Below are 19479 nucleotides of genomic sequence, written 5' to 3' on the forward strand. Positions count from 1 at the left end.
TTCTTGGGTGGCTCAACCATGGAGGCAGAAGCCACTACATGCTGCTGGAGGCAGTGGTGGTGTTGATCCTGGGCAGGGACCCTCAGGAGATTACAACCAGAATTGAACTGTTCTGGGCATTTTATTTGACAAGGGAGATGAACGTTTGAGATGAGAGAAGGCAAGAACATTAAAGCTTATATAACTATATGTTGTGGTGCATCAGATCTTAAAGATTCAAACAGTGTCTGTCATCTTTTTTGGCTAGGTTCAGTGATCTCTCTCCTGCAAAGGGGTAGAAATTATGTAAAGCAAAATACCAAGATAATTGATCAAGAGTAGAATGGCTATCTGCTCCTCCCTGTTTGACAGACAGCTGCATCTTCTCATGCAGTACCAGCTGCATCCCTGATACATGATGGTGAAGGTTGGAGAAAATGGATTTGACTGTATTGGGCACCTGGTCACCCAACTCCAGCAAAGTGGGTATCGTGTACCATTGATGACCCCTTTGTTCATCCCAGCTACATGGTTCACTTGTTCCAGTATGATTCCACCCATAACAAGTTGAACAGCACAGTCAAAACTGAGAATGGGAAGTTTCCATTAATGGAAAGTCTGACTCCATCATCTAGGAATGAGATCTTGCCAACATCAAATGGGAAAATGCTGGTATTGAATTTGTTGTCGAGTCTGCTGGTGTCTTCACTATCATGGAGAAGGCTGGGGCTCACTTGAAGGTTGAAGCCAAAAGGGTCACAGTTTCTGCCTCTTCTGCTGATGCCCCCAAGTCTGTCAAGGGTGAGACCACAAGAAGTATAATTCTCTTAAGATTGTCTTAAGATTGTAAAGCCTGCTGTACCACTGTTTAGTGCCTCTGGCTAAGGCACAACAACTTTGGTATCTTGAAGGGCCTCATGACAATAGGCCCTCTGGTAAACTGTGTCATGATGGTCATGGGATTGCCCAGTACATCCACTGGTGCTGCCAAGGCTGTAAGGTCATTCTTAAGGTGAATGAGAAGCTTGCTGCCAAGGCCTTCCATGTGCCTGACCCCAATTGTCTGTCATGGATCTGACCCATTGCCTGGAGAAAGCGGCCAAATATAACATCAAGAAGGCAGTGAAGTGGACGTTGGAGGACTCCCTGAAGGACATCCTGGGCTACACCAAGGACCATATTGTCTCATGCAACTTTACAGTGACATCCACTCTTCCACCTTTGATGCTGGGTCTAAAGGTACCTCTCATACTACTATAGCAAAGTTCTTGGGTTAGCCCTTTCCAATAGTCCTATTGCTAAAAAACTGCTTGAAAGAGAGATAATAGCTCCTGTGTTCTGTTAGTGTTGCTTCCTAGAGTTGTCTAAAGGCCAGCTCTGATTTTCTGTCCAGCATCTAGAAAATGAACTGGCATATAGGAGTTCTAAAGAAACACTTGTTGAATGAATGCATAATCAAAATTGAGCAATTTATTAGGTGTTGGGCACAGTAATAAGTCTTAATACCTCAAATAAATCTTCGTTTAACCCTCATATGTTCTGTGACTGATACTATTATAAATTTAGAAAATAAATTGAAGAGATTTAGGCTCAAATAAGTTAAGTGATTTCCTGAGGATTACTTAGTGGATCACTGGCAAAGAGTCAAACTAAGTCTTTTTGTCTCTGAATTCCATGAGCTTAATCACTATATTCTTAACAATTAAAATCTAAGAAGAAACTATGTAAATGCAATGTTTAGATTGGAGAATAATAAGAAATTCAGTTATTGTTTCAACACTCAACATTCGAAAGAAGCTTCTCATTTCTTTTTAGGGCCTGAGATAAAGTTGAGTGCACACATCTGCTTTCTATGTTAACGTAGCCCTCAACTCATTGAAGTGGAACAAAAATAAAAGAAGGTCACTAGACCTTTTTTTATAATCATAATTTTTTTTTTCATTTCCATATATTTTGCTCAGGTGACACCGTCCTGTCAGAGTGGGCACGTTTCTCAAAATTAACATCTAAACTGATGCTGGTTATGCCTTGGGGGTACTTTATTGACTGTAAAACAAGAGTTGCTCACTTCTGGAAGTGTAAATATTTCTCAAGGTTATTTCGGCTGTATTTGTTATAAAATGATTGATTTGGTTAATGATACAGTCAAGGGCATTTTCTATTCACAGATATCTTTGTTTTGATCTTATCAATTCACTATATCCCCCTGGAAATTCTATTAAATGTTTTTCTTCTTCAAAACCCAGATTTCACATTCAGAATTTTTGGAGACCAATAGGTTAGGTCAGGTTAGTTTAGTTTAGGTTTGTTTGTTTCTTTCTTTCTTACTTCATTCTTTCTCTTCCTCTTCCCCCTCATCCTTCTTTTCCTCCTCCCCTCCCCCTTCTTCTTCTTTATTTTTGGTTTTTAGGTTTTTATTTGCACCCAGATTGTCTGTGGGACTCTAGGATAGAGGCCTGTCAGCATTAAGTTTATGTAGTCTGTCACATGGCATACATGAACAAAGAATGGAATTTTTAGGCATGGCTGGCTAGCTCCATGTGCTCACATTTATTCAGTTAATTTGGGGCCCAAGGTTTCAGACGTTTGGTTTATGGTCAGTAGGCTTCATTGCTTTGGCCCCAAGTGAGGCAGAATATCATGGTGGAATGTCATTATGGAAGAAAGCTGCTCAGCTCATGAAGGCTAGGAAAGGGAGTGAGAGAGAGAGAGGGAGAGAGAGAGAGAGAAACCAGATATAGTCCAAGGGCACATTTCCAGTGACTTCCTTCACCCACACCCAACCTGCCTACAGTGGCTATTCATTAGTCCATTAAAATGATTAATTTGTCAAATGGGATTAATTCATCAGTGAGGTTATGGTTCTCATAATTGAATCATCTTACCTTTGAAAAGTTCCTGTATTGCCTGAAATATGAGCTTTTGGGGTGACATTAAAGATCCAAACAAGGACACCTGCTATTGGGCCTCAAGGGAAAGAAGGCAGTTCATTTTCCCTTGTGGGAACTTGATAAATTCTTGGGTTGTTTTTTATACAAATGAAGGGTTTCTCACCTGCAAATGTTTTGGGGATTTTATATATCTTTATGCCTTTACAGGCTATTTATACAGCATGTTCCTTAGTAAGGAATGATGATCAGTGATAGCCAGCAAAGTTGTCTAAAATATACTGTTTATAATAACCTTGTCCATTAAGAATAATTAGGACACACATTTCATAGGATAGACCATAAAATTTGAAAACCTCAAGATTCATCCATGCTTTCACTGCCCTTAATTTCTTCTGGGATTAAAGGGGGGCAATAACATATCAACCTAGATCTTAAAAAATATGTCGTTGAAAGAGTTATGGCAGTTTATTTATCCAAAGTACACTGGTCTGACATTCTGTCCATAAATCTAATGATTGTGAATACTATAGCAAATAAAAGGCTTGAACACTTTCCAAATGAAATATCAGTGAGCAGGCCCTGAGATGTCTGGTTACTAAAGGCCATGCATGCGTTAGTAAGACAGCCATGTAATGGGTAAAGCCTTATGAAGTTATTATAGAGCATTTAAGGGCAATTCTTTCACAGGTTCAAGAAACCCTGAGTCAATGGGCTCAAATCAGGTTTCATTTCTGTAAGACACTGCTTGAACTTTTTGAGAAGGGTCCAATCAAGTTGGTTATTAATAAGGCCTCTGTTTTAGATCCATGCCTCTAACAATAAGGATATATCATCCCTACCAATTTAAACAGCTACCTGTCAATATGTCTTTCCTTAGATATCGAGACTACCAAACAACCCACATTTTCCTTGAGTTTCAGATCCATGAGAAACTTACTGGAAGCTCCTAATGGTAGCCTGAGACTACGGAGGGCTGGCACAGGACTTCTACTCTAAACCTGACTATAAAATCCAAAAACTTGGGCTAGGGATATAGCACAGTTGGTAGAGTGCTTGCCTCACATGCACAAGATCCTGGGTTCAATCCCCAGCACCACAAAACAAAAGCAAACAAACAAAAAACTTTCCAGACTTGTTTCAGATAAGTTTCATTCTACAACAACTGATGAAAGAAATTTCTAGTAGGACAGCACTAACTGCTCATCTGTTGAAAAGAAGGTGCTAAATAGATTGTAATTCATCTTCTTTTACTCAGTTCTGCCCTTGCACAAGCCCTGTACCACTACCCTCCATCAGAAATATCCACAGTTAAAATTTCCTGTGCATCCTTTTAAATTTTATTTAAATGTACAAAAATATAATTATATCTTCTTCCCCTGACCATCTTTCATACAAATGGTAACATATTGATTGACATTGCTCTATACCTTGTGCCTGACACAGAAAGGACAAAAGAGGTAATATTGAAAAATTTAACTACATTAAAATAAAAACTCTTATCTATCTAAAAAAAAAAAAAGCCCATGAAAAGAGTAAAAATGCTGTCGTGGGTTAAAGGAATATATTTGCAATACATATATTTGCATTATTATAAAGGATATATATTTGTAGCTCTCATAAATTAAAAGAAAAAAGACAGTTAAATTTTTTAACTCAGTTAAAAATTGGGCCAAAGAGATGACAGTTAATTCACAAAGAGAAAACCCAAATGTCCTGTAAACCATTAAAAGATCAGAGAAATACATATTAAAACCACAATAAGAATTCACTTCACATTCATCAGATTGGCAAAAACGGAAGCCTGACAATATCAGGTGCTGATGAGGTGAGGCAATGGGAGTGAGAATCGTTGCAGTCATTTGGAAAATGATTTGATAATATCTGGCAATGCTGTGGAGACTGCCTCTTGATAACCCCATAATTGTACTCTTAGGCAGAGGCCCTGCAGAAACTCTTTAAACAGGTGTACCTGGAGACATACATATTTCACCTTTCTTTTGAACAAAGAAGGCAAAGCAAACAACATAATGAGAAACTCAACTTAAATACCCATCATTGTGTTTACTCTATAATGGGATACTATACAGCAGTGAAAACTGATCACGGAATCAAAGTAAAAAAAAAAAGAAATTTCTGAGCATAATATTGAGCACAAAGGAACATTATTTGCATGCCACTTTAAAACTTAAAAACATGCATCATAATACCTTTTAAAAATCTAGGAATATAAATATTGTCTACATATTAAAAAATGCCTGGGAAGGAATGATAAGCACCATATTCAGGGTAGTGGTTACATCTGGGCAAAGGGAAAGTTCTTGAAGAATGATCAGAGAGGTTTCAGCTATATTTTGCTGATCTTAAAAAAATACTCTAAAATTTTTAAGGAAAAGCAATTTTTATGTAATTTTTGTTTATTGAAATAGGTGCTGAACACATCAGTGTTTATTATCATCCTTTTATTCTTTTTATTCATCTAAAATATTTAAAAATAAATTATTCGATTCTGGGTAGTACTGCTAACTTTGGTAGGAGATCTGAATATGTTCTTAAAACAATCAAGTTAATTGACTTTTAAATTTCTAAAGTATTTTCTTATTATTTTATTTAATCTATAACATAATTTTCAATCATTTGCTGTAAAGAAATCTGCTGACCCAGGTATAAGGAAACTCTCTAGGTAAGCTATGTTACCTGACTCCTGCTACCTGTTCTCCCAGTTCTCCCTGTTCTCTGTTTGACTTACCCACGAGTGTCTCCATTCTGGCCCAACGGTGGACTTGCAACTTTCCACTTTCTTCCCATTTAGCATGGATCAGAACTTTTCTTTAAGTAAAACTTCTTTAAGTAAAACTTCATTTTTGCCCTAAGAGGTAAGAACTTCAACAGATCTATTATGTAATAATTTGATATCATAAGCCCTACATAGGAGCAATACATCACAGACAGGAGAGCTCAAGAGTTGGTGTTTTATTTAATACTTCATGGCAAAAACTTGTCATTATGGCCCCTTACCCAGTACAATTAATGACTAAGCCATACTAATAGTGCAGACAGCTGTGGAATCAATCCCTGAGGCTGACTGAGGGAGCGCGAGCATTAAGTTTTGCCAGGTCTCCCATCCTTACAACATGTTACTCCAAGCTCAGCAAATACCTGCTAGATGACCAGTAGGGTAACATCTCAATTTTAGCTTCACTATCACTATCCAAGTCTGGAATTAGGATTTAATAGGCAAATAAGGATCTTATTCATATGAGTGTTAATCAGCCTTTCATCATCATGACCAAAATATCTGCAAGAACAACTTAGAGGAGGAAAAGTTCATTTGGATCATGGTTTCAGTCCATGGTCAACCGACTCCATTTGCTCTGGATCTGGGGGAGGCAGAACATCATGGCAAAGGTTGTGGCAGAAGAAAGAGTTGTTCAGCTTATGACAGTTAGGAAGCAGAGAGAAGAGAGAGGGAGGGAGGGAGAAAGGAAGGGGCTAGAGATTAAGATATACCCTTCCAGGGGACCCCATTCCCATCCCATGACCTATTTCCCCCAACTAGATCCCACCTCCCAGTCCATTCACATCAATGAATTAATCTACTAGAAGGTGAGATCAAAGCCCTCATGATCCAATTGCTTCCCAAAAGTTCCCACCATTGAACGCATGAAACTTTGGAGACATTCCAGATCCAAATCATAACAATAAGCTATTATATCTGTTGCTGAATCATAGTCTTCATTTATTTATGGATCATAATCTTTATTCAGTTTTAAACACTGGAGTTGCTCTTTGTGAGTAACGGTGGAACTAGACCAAGGTGGGTTTTTGGCCAGTACAGTTGGACAGCCTTTTTCCTACAGGGTCTAGGATAGAGAAGAACCTAGACAGTATTCCACATTATTCACCTTTGAAGGTGGTCCTCATAAGGGAACTCAGTGGTAGCAAAATCACCGACTTTTTTTTTTTTTCTTTCCCTAACTGCCAGTCCATACTTTCTGGGTTTTACTAGCAGCACTATATAAAATAAGTAATTATCAAGAACTAATCTAGATATTATAAAAACAGTCACACATACTTAGGCAAGAATCTTGAAAATGGCATCCTCTGGGCAAAAAATAATGTAAATTAGGTGAGGAAAGAGTAATTTTTATGCTCAGTTTTTTTTTCTTTTGCTGTGCCAGTGATCAAACCCAGGCCTTTATGCTTGCCTCTGCCACTGAACTATATCCCCAGCCCCTATGCTTAGTATTTATTTTATTTTTGATTTTTAAAATTAGTATCTTATTTCTTTTGAGGTTCTGGAATTGTATTTGGCTAGCATTTAGGGTGGAGGTTGCCAGGCATAGTTTTTACACCAACTAAGGGTTGACTCAGAGATTAGACCCAAATATCTGTGACATCCTGGTTAAGGGAATCTTAGGAATTTTTAGGAATAATGTAGCTGGGTACTTTGTTTTGATTTTGGGAAGCCTGGCTGCATTTTTTAAATTCACCCAACAGTACCAGCCAAACTGAAGTTCTCATCTGATATGCTATGAGTACATTTTTTCTTTCCACATGTTTTATTGCTACATTATTATAATTGTACACAATGGTGGAATTTGTTGCTACATATTTATACATGCACACAATATAACAATGTAATTTGACCAACATCACTCCCTGACATATGTGTACATTTTTAAGTCACTTGCCTTCTTCCCACCTCTCTAGGTTTTTACTTGCATTTTGTTTTTAAACTAAGTTTGCTGAGGCTGAATGTAAGATCAGCAGGGGATTTTAAGCTCTTTTTTTTGTCCTAAATTTAAGCTGGTTTGCAGGATTTTGTGCCTCTTGCTAACGGTGGGGTGGCTTAGGACTGTAGGCACAGCCATTCTGTTTCCAAGCAGGTGACACCCCCTTCCTATTTATTTTCTAAAGTTATACATAGAGATAGTTCAAACAACTTTGAATTTTTTTTAAAGGAATTTTAGGGCAGAAAAACCAAGCCATCTGCAAACCCTGTTGGAGGCAGAAAGCCCCTCTAGTCTGAGCCACCTGCAGCTGTCAGAAAAGGGGCCATGCATACTCTGAGCTGCTGCTCTTGGTACCCTGGGAGTCTCCTCTGATGATGCCTCGTCTTTATCTGTGAATCATGGGAGTTGGGAAGGTGGACCTTGTAGGTTGACCTTTAGGTGCTTTTTGAAAGGCTTTGTTTTCTTTAGTTCAAGGTGCTCAAGTTTTTACTAGGAGACTGGGGTTAGGAAAAATGTAATGTTTAATTTTTGGTTAAGAAACTCAGATGTTCTATTCAGATCTGTGAGTGCATGGATCTATCTTAACTCCTATGAGTTGTTTTGCTTCCAAAGTCATCAAGGTTGGTTTTGTGATGAGTGATTGCATGTGGATGGATGTAGATGTGTAAAAGGATAGGAATTGTGATAGAGGAGTTGCATGAAATCTTGTGTTTTTCAAAACATATTCACACAATTCTTCACTTGTGCTTTCCTAAAACCCTCTGAAGAAATGTGGCAGAAGAGAATGGGACCTAATAACATGATTTATATGTATGCACATTTATATACTTTTACATATATTTCATAACAACTCTATAAGATAGGCACTAACACTGCCCTTTCTTAGATGAGGAAATGGATGCTACAATAAATTAAGTAGCTGAGTCAAGGGAAGTAGTTTGTAAGTAGTAGGACTGGGATTCAAATCTAAGTCTACCATCTGCAGAGTCCAGCATTTAACCATTAGTCTACACTATTTTTCTACAGAAATAGGGGTAAAGGGTCTCTGTGTGATCTTAGAACCCAGTTTGGAGACCAACTAGTTATCTTAAAACATAGGTTTTCTGACTCCTTACCAGTGCCTTTTTCTTTCCTTTACATTTTTATAATGAAATATATCACACACATACCATATTGCATGTGCCATTTTTGTTGAACCATGTGAAATTGTCAATATTTGCTCAGGTTTTGACACATAACAATGGTAACTTTATGATTTAATATATTATTTTCTATTTGATAAAGCATATTCATTCATATTTAGTGAACCTATTAAATGAACTACTATATTCTAGTTTGATGAGCTAGTTTAAGAGTTAAAGCATAGCACTGTTCAGTTTATTTCAAACTTGTGATCCTCCTGCCTCAGCTTCCTAGTTGCTGGGATTACAGGCATGCACCACTGTGCTACTCAAGTAGAATAGAACATTGTTCTCTGTGTGCCACTACCCACTCATACACCTTTTACCCAAACTCTGAAAATAACCCTGTACCTTTGTTTTGATTACTTCTTTCCTTTATAGTTTAATAACTCTGTTTGACATCCCCAAAGAATATAGTTTAGTTTTTTGGAGGTCTTCATAGAAATGGATTGTGCTGCCCATGTTCCTTTGTGACTATTTTTTTTTCCTTCAGTATTGTTTGTGAGATTGATCCAGATTAATGATGTAGCTATGGTTTTTGTTGTTGTATAATATTTCACTACATAAATAAATCAAGTTTATTTGTTCATTCTGTCAATGATTGGGTTCTTGTGCTTTCCATCATAAGAATCATTTTAAAGCACATTGGCACAGGAATAAGACTCTTTATTTTTATGTTTGAGTATAAGGGAAACAGCAGGGACAAAATATTCCAAGATGACTTAAACAAAGGACAAAGGTGTGCAGTTTTTATGGCATCTGGGGGGTAGGCAGGAACCCTGATTTTTTTTGTTCTTTTTTTTTTTTTTTTTTGGTTCCGGGTGTTGAATCCAAGGGTGTTTAACCACTGTGCCTGCAGCCCTTTTTTTTACATTAAAAATTTTTTTTTTTTTTTTTTTTTTTTTTTTTTAGAGACAGGGTATTGTTGAGTTGCTAGGTTGCTGAGGCTGGCTTTGAACTCTTCATCCTCCTGCCTCAGCCTCCCAACCCGCTGAAATTACAGGTGTGCGCTACCGTGCGGGGCCACGGCATCCCGGTTCTTGATGTCATCGCGTGGGGAGGCGGAGTTTTAGTTGTGCTCTTCTTCGTGCCCCTTCATTCAATAGGCTTCATTACCATCTTAAGTCTCCACCTTGGGGTGTGATTCTTACACACATGACATCCCTAAAGAATATAGTTAATTAATAATAAATAAAATAATTTAATAAAATAAAGGTAACTGTATGTTGCCTTAGTGACTATGCATGCATTTGTCCCTCACCACCTAGATCTGCCCCTTAGCATCTGGGAAAATCCCTAACATTATTTTTAGAACAGTGCAAACTAATGTCTTGTCTCAGAGAGTTTGATATTAGTGACCTTATCGAGACTGTCTCTGACTTCTTGGTATTTCTGCTGACCATGTAGTCTCAGGAGACTGAGCTGGTTTCCCAACCTCCTATCTCCTGGTGTGTTAGTTTAATTTTATAGGGTTGAAGATCAGTCAACTTTTTAACTACTAATTTTATGGTATGTCTGTTAACCCTATAAGACTGAGAGTCAGCTTGGCTGTCTCAGTTCTACTGTTGAAGAACATTTTGGTTGTTTCTTGGTGTGGCTAATCAGCACACTTTGGAGGACATGGTTGCATGTGTCCCCTGATGCACATGGCAGGAATCCTTCCATACACAAGGTACATTCTTTTTATTTATTTATTTATTTGTTTGTTTATTTATTTATTTCAGACTGCACTTTGATTCATTGTACACAAATGGGTTACATCATTTCGTTTCTATGGTTGTGCACAATGTAGATTCATACCATTTGTGTAATCATACATGTACATAGGGTAGTGATGTCTGTCCCATTCCACCATTTTGGGCACACTTTTACATTGCTGGTGGGGTTGCAAATTCGTGCAGCCACTCTGGAAAGCAGTGTGGAGAATCCTCAGAAAACTTGGAATGGACCCACCTTTTCACCCAGTTATCCCACTCCTCGGTCTTTACCCAAAGGACTTAAAATTAGCAAACTACGGTAACACAGTCACATCAATGTTTATAGCAGCTCAATTCACAATAGCTAGATTGTGGAACCAACCTAGATGCCCTTCAAAAGATGAATGGATAAAGAAACTGTGATATATTACACAATGGAATATTATTCAGTCATGAAGAAGAAGAATATTATGGCATTTGCTAATAAATGGAAGGATTTGGAGAATATCATGCTAAGTGAAACGTGAGGTACATTCTTACAGGTAGAATTACCACTGAGTGGAACAAAATTTTATATCAAATTACTCTGCTTCCAGCAGGTACAACTTATACATAGTTTCCATTGCCTTAATATTTTTGTCCCCTGGGGAGTATAATGGTATTTCATGGTGGTTTTATTTATGTATTTGCCTTTGGGGCACTGGAGATTGAACCCAGTAGTGCTCTGTAACTCAGCTACATACCCAGCCCTTTGTAAAATTTTGAGACAGGTCTTCCTAAATTGCCCAGCCTGGCCTTGAATTTGTGATCCTCTTGCCTCTTGCCTCAGTCTCTGGAGTAACTGGGACTAGAGGTGTCTATGGTTTTAATTTGCATTCCCCAGATTATTCATGAGATTAAGCATTTTTTTCATGTCCTGATTGTTTGGATTGTTCAGAAACCTTTTGCCTTTTGGGAAATGCCTGTTGATGTGTTTACCTCAATCTTATTTTCTCTCTCTGAGTTCCTAGCAATTCATTGTATGTTTCTGGATATTAATCTTTTATCATTTATATATGTTGTAAATATATACTCCCCGTTTGTGGCTTGGCTTTTTGCTTTCTATATGAATTCTTAAGGCTAACAGATTTTGAACAAATTAATGTATGAATACGTATGAATGAATAATGTATGAATTTTTTTTATGTTTTTATTTAGGAAAACTTTTCCTGAGGCAAGGTCATGAAGATATTCTGTGCTGTCTTTTCAATTTGTTGTATTTCTGCCTCTCATATTTAGGTCTTTAATTCTCCTGGAATTGGGTTTTGTGTATGGTTTGAGGTCTTGGGGAGGGAGGACCAATTGTTCCAGTGTGGTTTATGAAAAAAATTAATCTTTTCCCTATTGCTGTTATATATCATGTTTTCTAATACTTTTTTCCAGTGTGGGTAATCAATGTCCTTTGCTCAAATGTGATAACAATGAAGTTACTAATATTTACACCTCTTCTCTCCTCTTCCCTATTTATTGTTTCTATGTGCTTATTTTATAAATATGTAGTGTTATAAATGCACTCCAGTAGACTTAGTATTTTCTTAACTTCCTTGAGTTAGCTTGAATTCATGTCTTCTAAGTTGCCGTGTCTCCATCTACTGCCTTGTCCCAAGTCATGCAAATCAGGGCCTCGTGTCTGTAATGGTTGTAACCATTTGATATGTTGGGGAGAAAAAGGAGCTAATTTAAGTCAGCAAGCAAAGAATTTGGGTATCAAACTAGAGGAGCAGTGTCTGAAGAAGTTGTTTTATGGAAGCAAGAAACTCTAGGTCCTTTATTATTTTTTGTATTACTCTGAACTGACCCCTGTTTTCTTTTTTCAGTACTGGGGATTGAACCCAGAAGCACTTTACCACTGAGCTACATCCCCAGCCCTTTACATTTTTTATTTTGAGACAGGGTCTGATTAAGTTGCTTAGGGTCTTGCTAAATTGCTGAGGCTGACCTTGAACTTGCAATCCTTCTGCCTCAACCTCCCAAGTTGCTGGGGTTGCATGCATGTGCTACTGAATCCAGCAGACTGCAACTTTCGTGCATTGTACTACATGGACTCCAGTGTCTCTTTCACTTCTAAAATTCAATTGGGACTCTGTTGCCATCTTTCTGTGTGATATCATATCGAAACATCTTCTTTCTGGTTTCTTTTCCTTTAGCTCCAGTTTCTTTTACAATGCCTGTTCAGGTGGAGTGCTTAATAAGTACCTGAATTCTTTCTCATTTGGACAGAACAGCACTGATGTGCCAGGGAGGAACTGCAGTGGAGGCTTTCCCCTTACGTGTGAAAGTAGATGGGAAGTTTATAGAAAGGTGGAGGCCTATGCAGTCTGCTTGCTGAATCATTATGGAGCCTTATAATAAGACAGGCACCTCTTCCAACATGTTCAAAATGATACCAAGAGCTACATCATTTATATTTTTAACTTGTTGGAAGATGTTGTATATATACATAGCAACATGTTTTAAAAATGGAAGCAGATATACAGAAACTCACAGGGTACCTCCTGATGTCGCCAAAACCAGCAACACATGATGCCAGCTTCAAGGAGCTCATAGTACAGAACTTCCACGTAGACAATATGGGACAGTCCATAGTATACCAGAGCAGAAATGAGAAATATTGTTTCTTGGAATTGTACTTGTGAGTAACCTTGGACAAGCCTTCTAATTTCCCTGAACTTGAACTTTTTTATTTGCAAAATGAGGCATGGGGGACATGGATAATTAACATCGTTTCTAAAATTCTCTTGATTCTGTGCCCTTGGACAAATCACAACTCTTCCTTTTTTTTTTTTTTTTTTTTTTTTTTTTTTTTTTTTTGGTCTCCTTAGTGGACAGATTATAAGGGTCAAAGTGTACTTAAGGACTTTGAAACCTTACAAGGCTATGCAAATGTGATGTGTGGTTATTACTATTGCCTCCCACCTCCAGGCTTGAATGAGTTTCTCAACTGGTTTAAAATTTATGGAGTTTATTGCAAGATGAAAAGAGTCCACCTTATTAAAACATGATTAGGAATTTTAAAGTCAGGCATGGTGGTACATACATGTAGTCCTAGCAACATGGGAGGCTGAGGCAGGAGGATTGCTTGAGTCCAGGTGTTCAAGATCAGCTTGGCAGCATCATGAGACCCTGTCTCAAAAATAAAAACATTCCAGGAAGGTAGCAGCAGAATTAGGCCAAATGAGAGACTCTGCATGATTACTTACACAGGTCACTAGCTCATGACGCCAGCCCTGGTGATTTTGTTGCCAGATTGTAATTTCTATAATTACAATAAATTATAAATATTTGTATCTTCTCTCCTTGCATCCTTTGGTAATTTATAAGATTATGAACTCTTCTCAAGTCTTTTTACTCATCTAATGCGATACACAAGAGCCAGGCTAGTTATTACCCACTTAGTATAAAGTGAGGTAATTCATTGGATGGGGTAATATACTAGAATGTAAGTAAATTTTAGTTTCACTTTTAATTACATGGGATAATTTTGGCCTTCTATTTGAACTTCGAGGATTTAAGAAAAATTTCTTTGAAACCTTTCCTTGCATACTAATGTAATTCTCAGTCCCAGAGATTGCCATTTTTTGCCTAGAACAGAGCTACTTTTGATTTTGACAAACTCTTAAGAATGCTAGAGTTGGAACTTTTGATAAGTTATTGAGCTGAGGATTAGGGCACATGGGGAGTTACACACATAAAGCTTAGTGCTTCAAAGTAAAGAATAACTGTGTATTTAAAAATTTGGACAAAGATGAAATTAATTGTTTGATAGTCACTTACTTATCAGTGAATGTTGAGTAACTAGCCTGGGTCACTCACCAGATGTGATATGGAAGCATGAACATTAGGTAGAATTTTGACCTATAGCATCTTAAGAACTTTCCAATGCTAAAAATCTGTTAGCAAATTAATCATCAGGTTAACTTCTTATCTTACGTTTTAATTTTTTTCTAGAGCTGGGAATTGGACCCAGAATCTTGTGCATAGTAGGCAAGTGCTTTATGTTGTATATCCCCAGTCCTTGTCTTTTCGTTTTGAAAGTCTGTTAAAGTGAAAGTGGGAACAAGCGTTCTTTTTAGGATGATGGAGCGAATGAAAATTAGATTGTGGTCATGGTTATACACTATATTTACTCTATAAATTTACTAAAATCATACTGTGTACCTAAAATAGATGAACTTTATTGTACATTATACCTCAATAGATCTGTTTTCTAGACTCTCAATACCATAACTCAGATTTTTAAAGCAATGTATTGATTTTACAGTACATATTATATATGTTTAAAGTAATTGATGTTATTTTAAGAAAGTAGATATTCAAATAAGAAGTTAAATTTAATACCTGGAAAATGATCTAAAACATATTAAAATGATGGCAACTTTTAAGGAAATGGATGTGAATTAGCACTGAAGCTGCTGTCTTATTCTTTTAAAATATTTATTTTTAAATTTAAGTATCATAAAACTTACGTTTTGTGGAATATAATTCTATGAATTTTCACAAATGCATTCAGTCCTGTAACCACCCTCACCATCAAAATATAGTGCAGAGGCTAGAGATAGAGCCCAGTGGTAGAGCTCATGCTTAGTATGCTCTGAGCCCTGGGTTTAATTCCCAGTGTCATGAAAAATAACTAAAATAAAAATTTAAAAAGGTTGTATAAAATACAGTATAGTTCCACCACACGAAAAAGTTCTATTTCCAGTCAAACCCTTTCCCCACCCACAAACACTGATAACCATTGATTCATTCACTGATCAGTTCTTTGACCTTATAATTTTTCTCTTTGAATGACATGGTGTGACATACACATTTTGGAAATCTTTTCAAACTTAACATATTGATTTCAGTTATAAAAGTAATGGTTATTTTGGGATTGTGGGGATTTCCTCGTGGGCTAGCAGTCATGTTGAGAAGGGTGAAGTCAGAGATGGATGAGATTAGGTTGATTTCATCACACTCATAGCTTTATAGGTGGTTAGATCTGGAAGGGCTTTCCCAGTCATTCGGCCAATATCTCAACTGTAAATTAAGATTTAGAAGAGAAGAGCCCAAAGCTTGCTTAACTGGTTCCCAAGAGCCAACTTCAGTATGCTTTTGACTATTATATTCCATGATTTTTACTATCATTTTTTTGCGAATCTAAGTTCTGGTACAAATATGATCTTTTTGTGCTTTCTTTGTTACATTCCTAATTGCTAACAATATTTAGTAACTATCACTAGCATTGTGAGAAAGGCAGTTTTTAGATTATCATCTCGCTAATTTATTATTACTGGCTATTTGTATCATGAAACCATAACTTCTTCACTACCACTGATTTGATGGGTGTCTGGAATCCTTTAAATTTAGCTTTAAGTTTCATATGGTATAGGTCTTCTAGTCAGGATTTTTTTTTCTATCCATTCTGAAAAAAGTCTTTGTTTTCCCTTCCTTTCTGAAAAACACATTTTCTCTGGACAGAATTCTGGATTCTTTTTTTTTTTTTTTTTTTTTTTTTGTTCTTTCTTTCGTTACTTTCAAGATTTCTTTTTCTTTTTGGTACCAGGGTTTGAACCCAGGGATGCTTAACCACTGAGCCACAACCCCAGCCTTCAAAAAAATGTTTTATTTAAAGACAGGGTCTCCCTGAGTTGCTTAAGGCTTCGCTGAGTTGCTGAGGCTGGCTTTGAACTTGTGGTCCTCCTGCCTCAACCTCTGGAGTCACTGGGATTACAGGTGTGTATCATTGTGCCAGGCTTAAAGTTTTTTTTTTTTTTTTTGTCTTTTGGTTTGTATTTCTTTTTTTTGCTAGAATTTTGTGACAATTCATATCTTTCTTCTCCTATGTGTAACGTTTCTTTTGCCTCTAGCTGCTTTTAAGATTTTCTTTTTATCACTGGAGTTTGGCAGTTTGGTTATGCTATTATTATGGGAGCTTTAGGGTGGAGGCCCCAGTTTCAGGATGTCTCAATGGACTAGGTTCTGCCACCCATTACAAGATGCCAATAAAAGAGACAACCAGAGGTAAAGGCAAGAAAGAAACTTTAATCAGGATAACTACATCAGGAAGAGGAGAGGACCAGAGTTCTCGGCCCTGTCTTTAGGAGTGCTGACATGAACTCTAAGATTACATAGGGAAGGGGAAGCTGCGCAGTTAAGCAGTCTTGGTCAAGTTGTGTTCTAGTTGGTCATTATCTCAGGATTGGTCAGGAGGGGGCCCCGTTGGTGGTGATATGAAAGTTGCTGTGCCAGGGGGATAGTTTCAACTCATCACAAAATATTTATTGATCAGACCCGTTATTCCTGGAATCCAAGGTACGCGCAGAAGAGAATAACTCAGAGCAAAAGAGATAGACACAAAACAGTCACAGAGATGACAAGTGTTTTTTATTCTGCTTTTATTACTCATTGGGTATGATCAGGCATAAGTGAAGGGTCAGTGCATTTTGCAAAAGTATCTTCTAAGTCCTTATTACATATTACCCGTGTTTTTTTTAATGTTTGTCTTGTGTGGGGTTCATTGAGCATCTTGGATCTCTGTGTATGAAGTTTTATCAAATTTGGAATATTTTTAGTCATTATTCCTTCAAATATTTTTCTGTTTCTCCCTCTTTGAGTCACTGATTAAATTTATTTATTCATAGCTTAAATGGTTTATTTTGAATGATATTGAGTTCACTGATCACTTCTGACCCTATAAATCCCAGCTGGTGTATCATCATACCAGATATTGTATTTTTCAGCTCTACAACCTCTATTTGATTTTTTTCTGTATCTTCCATTTCTTTCCACATGAATACAACAGAACAAGAAGTGGAAGATACAAAAAAGAACAAAATGCAACTTCTGCTTAAAAGAGGTTTGAGGTTTTTTGTTTTTGTTGAGACAGCCATAAAAGTATACCTCTCTAATCTTGTGTTTCAGGAAGCCTAATTGATTGATGACTCCGGCAGCTGTGTCTGACTCCACCATTGTGTTTGCACTAAAGCTGCTCTTTTAATGGGCTGCTCCTAGCCAGTGACTGAATGTGGTATGAATACTAATACAGGCCTTTTCCTGCAAGATGCGGGCTCCTCTGATAAGTGACTTGGGCTTGAAGACACTGCCACAGCCTGGCTGAAACTTTCTTAGAATGGCACAATAGTTTGAGACTCTACTTACCCAATTCTTCTTCCTCTTCTCCCTTTTTCCAAGAGTAAGATCTACATCACAGTCTGAAGAGTCCCCCTATCTTTTCCAGTTCTATCTCCTTTTTCCCTTATAGCATCTCCCCCAGTACATCTTTGACATCTGCTTTTTGGAGGACCTGGACTAACATATTTATTTTCATCACTCTTATTTGTCTTTTTTTTATTTCTAGTCAGTATAGGATTTCATTTAAATAAAAGGTTCCAGATCTAAAAGTGTTTGAGGACTGTTGATCAGTTTTTCTCATTTTATTGTTGAACTTCAGTACCTCCGAGGTCCCTTTTGAATACTGATTTTACAAACCTAAACCAAAATATATTATGGTAATCATCATGTCATAAAGGTCTGTTCCTTTTTTATGTGGAAACTGAGGCCCTCAACCAAAACTGAGGGCCCTAATGTCCTGGTTGTGATATTACTACTAATTTCTTTTTAGTGCTAGACAAGCCACTCAACTTCTCTAAGCTTATTAAAGGAGTTGGGCTAGCTCATCTACAAAGCCATTTTAAGTATAAAATATAATTTTATAGATTAGAAAATTTAAGTAAGTTGTCTGATCAATTACCCAAAAATTTGTTTAGGGAAAGAATGTCTGAATTGAATTCTTTTTTCTAATAAATAATAAAGGACTCAAGATTTTTGCCTTGTATTGAACTGTCTTTTAAAAAAATACTCCGATAAAACTTTGGTGGTAAAAGATGTGATCTGAGGACACAGTTTTTAGGAACAAATGTATTTTTTTTTTTCTTTTTAAAGGTGGTTGACTTATTCTGTTAAAAAAAAAAGGAATTTGGTTTTGATCCTTGAAGGAAACACAAAAGGGAAAGAAGAGAAAGATAAATGAGTGAAGCCATTAAGAGGGTTTAAAACTAAGAGAGCTATATATAGAGAAAATTCTTGGAGATAGTATGGGTAAAGGGTTTATAAGGTTAGAGATAACCAGCAATTAGTGAAAGTTTTTTTTTCTATATTAATTAGGCTTCTTATGTTTGAAAATGACTCAAACTCAGTGCAAAGAAGCTTAAATAAAAAAGGGAACTTAGTAACTCATAGAGTTTGGAAAGACTCCAGGATAGCTTTCAGCATCTAAGGAAAATATAGTAACCACAGCTGCAGAGGCTAGAACCAGAAACTTGAATTAACATTGCCAAATCTCCCTTTTTCTCCCGCCCCTGCTCTTTCCCGCCCTCCTTTCTTTCTTTGTTTCTGTCTTGCTCCGCATTTTTATTGGTGCATTATATTTGTACACAATGATGGAATTTGTTGTTATATATTCATACATGCATGCAATATAACAATATAATTTGGCCAATATCACTCTCCAGCACTTCTCCCCTCCCATCTCTCCCCAACTCCCACCCTCTGGTCCCTTTCCTCTACTGATCTCCCTTTGATTTTCATGAGATCCCTGCCCCCCTCCACTTTCTTTTTCTTTTTCCTCTTTAGCTTCCACATGAGAGAAAACATATGACCCTTGTCCTTATGAGTTTTGGCTTCTTTCATTTAACATAATTAATTGTTTTTAGTTCCATCTATTTTCCTACAAATGACATAATTTCATTTTTCTTTATGGTTGAGTAAAACTCCGTTGTGGGCCATTTGGGATAGCATGGGGCTCAGGGCAGCGTGCAGGAGCATGGCTGTGGCCCCCTCAGGTAAGGCCTGCACAAGTAAGCAGGAGAGAGGACATCCCGAGCCCCTCCCACTGCTGGCTTACCTGTGCCCTGCCGGCGGATCTCCCAGGGGCGGAGACCTGGCAGAAGCCTCTGCACACTGTGAAGAAGGAGGGAGA

At 37.3% G+C, this 19479-nt stretch overlaps 1 long non-coding RNA gene across 1 annotated transcript; it reads left to right on the top strand.

Moving 5' to 3' along the window:
• Positions 1-251: 251 nt before the first annotated feature.
• LOC306642997 lies at positions 252-19265 on the top strand. Its single transcript, XR_013758770.1, has 3 exons — positions 252-1218; positions 17424-17529; positions 19013-19265. It is a non-coding gene; the product is annotated as an uncharacterized lncRNA (long non-coding RNA).
• The last annotated feature ends 214 nt before the right edge of the window (positions 19266-19479 follow it).

This window comes from Sciurus vulgaris (assembly GCF_902686455.1).
Source record: "Sciurus vulgaris genome assembly, chromosome: 1".
NCBI lineage: Eukaryota > Metazoa > Chordata > Mammalia > Rodentia > Sciuridae > Sciurus > Sciurus vulgaris.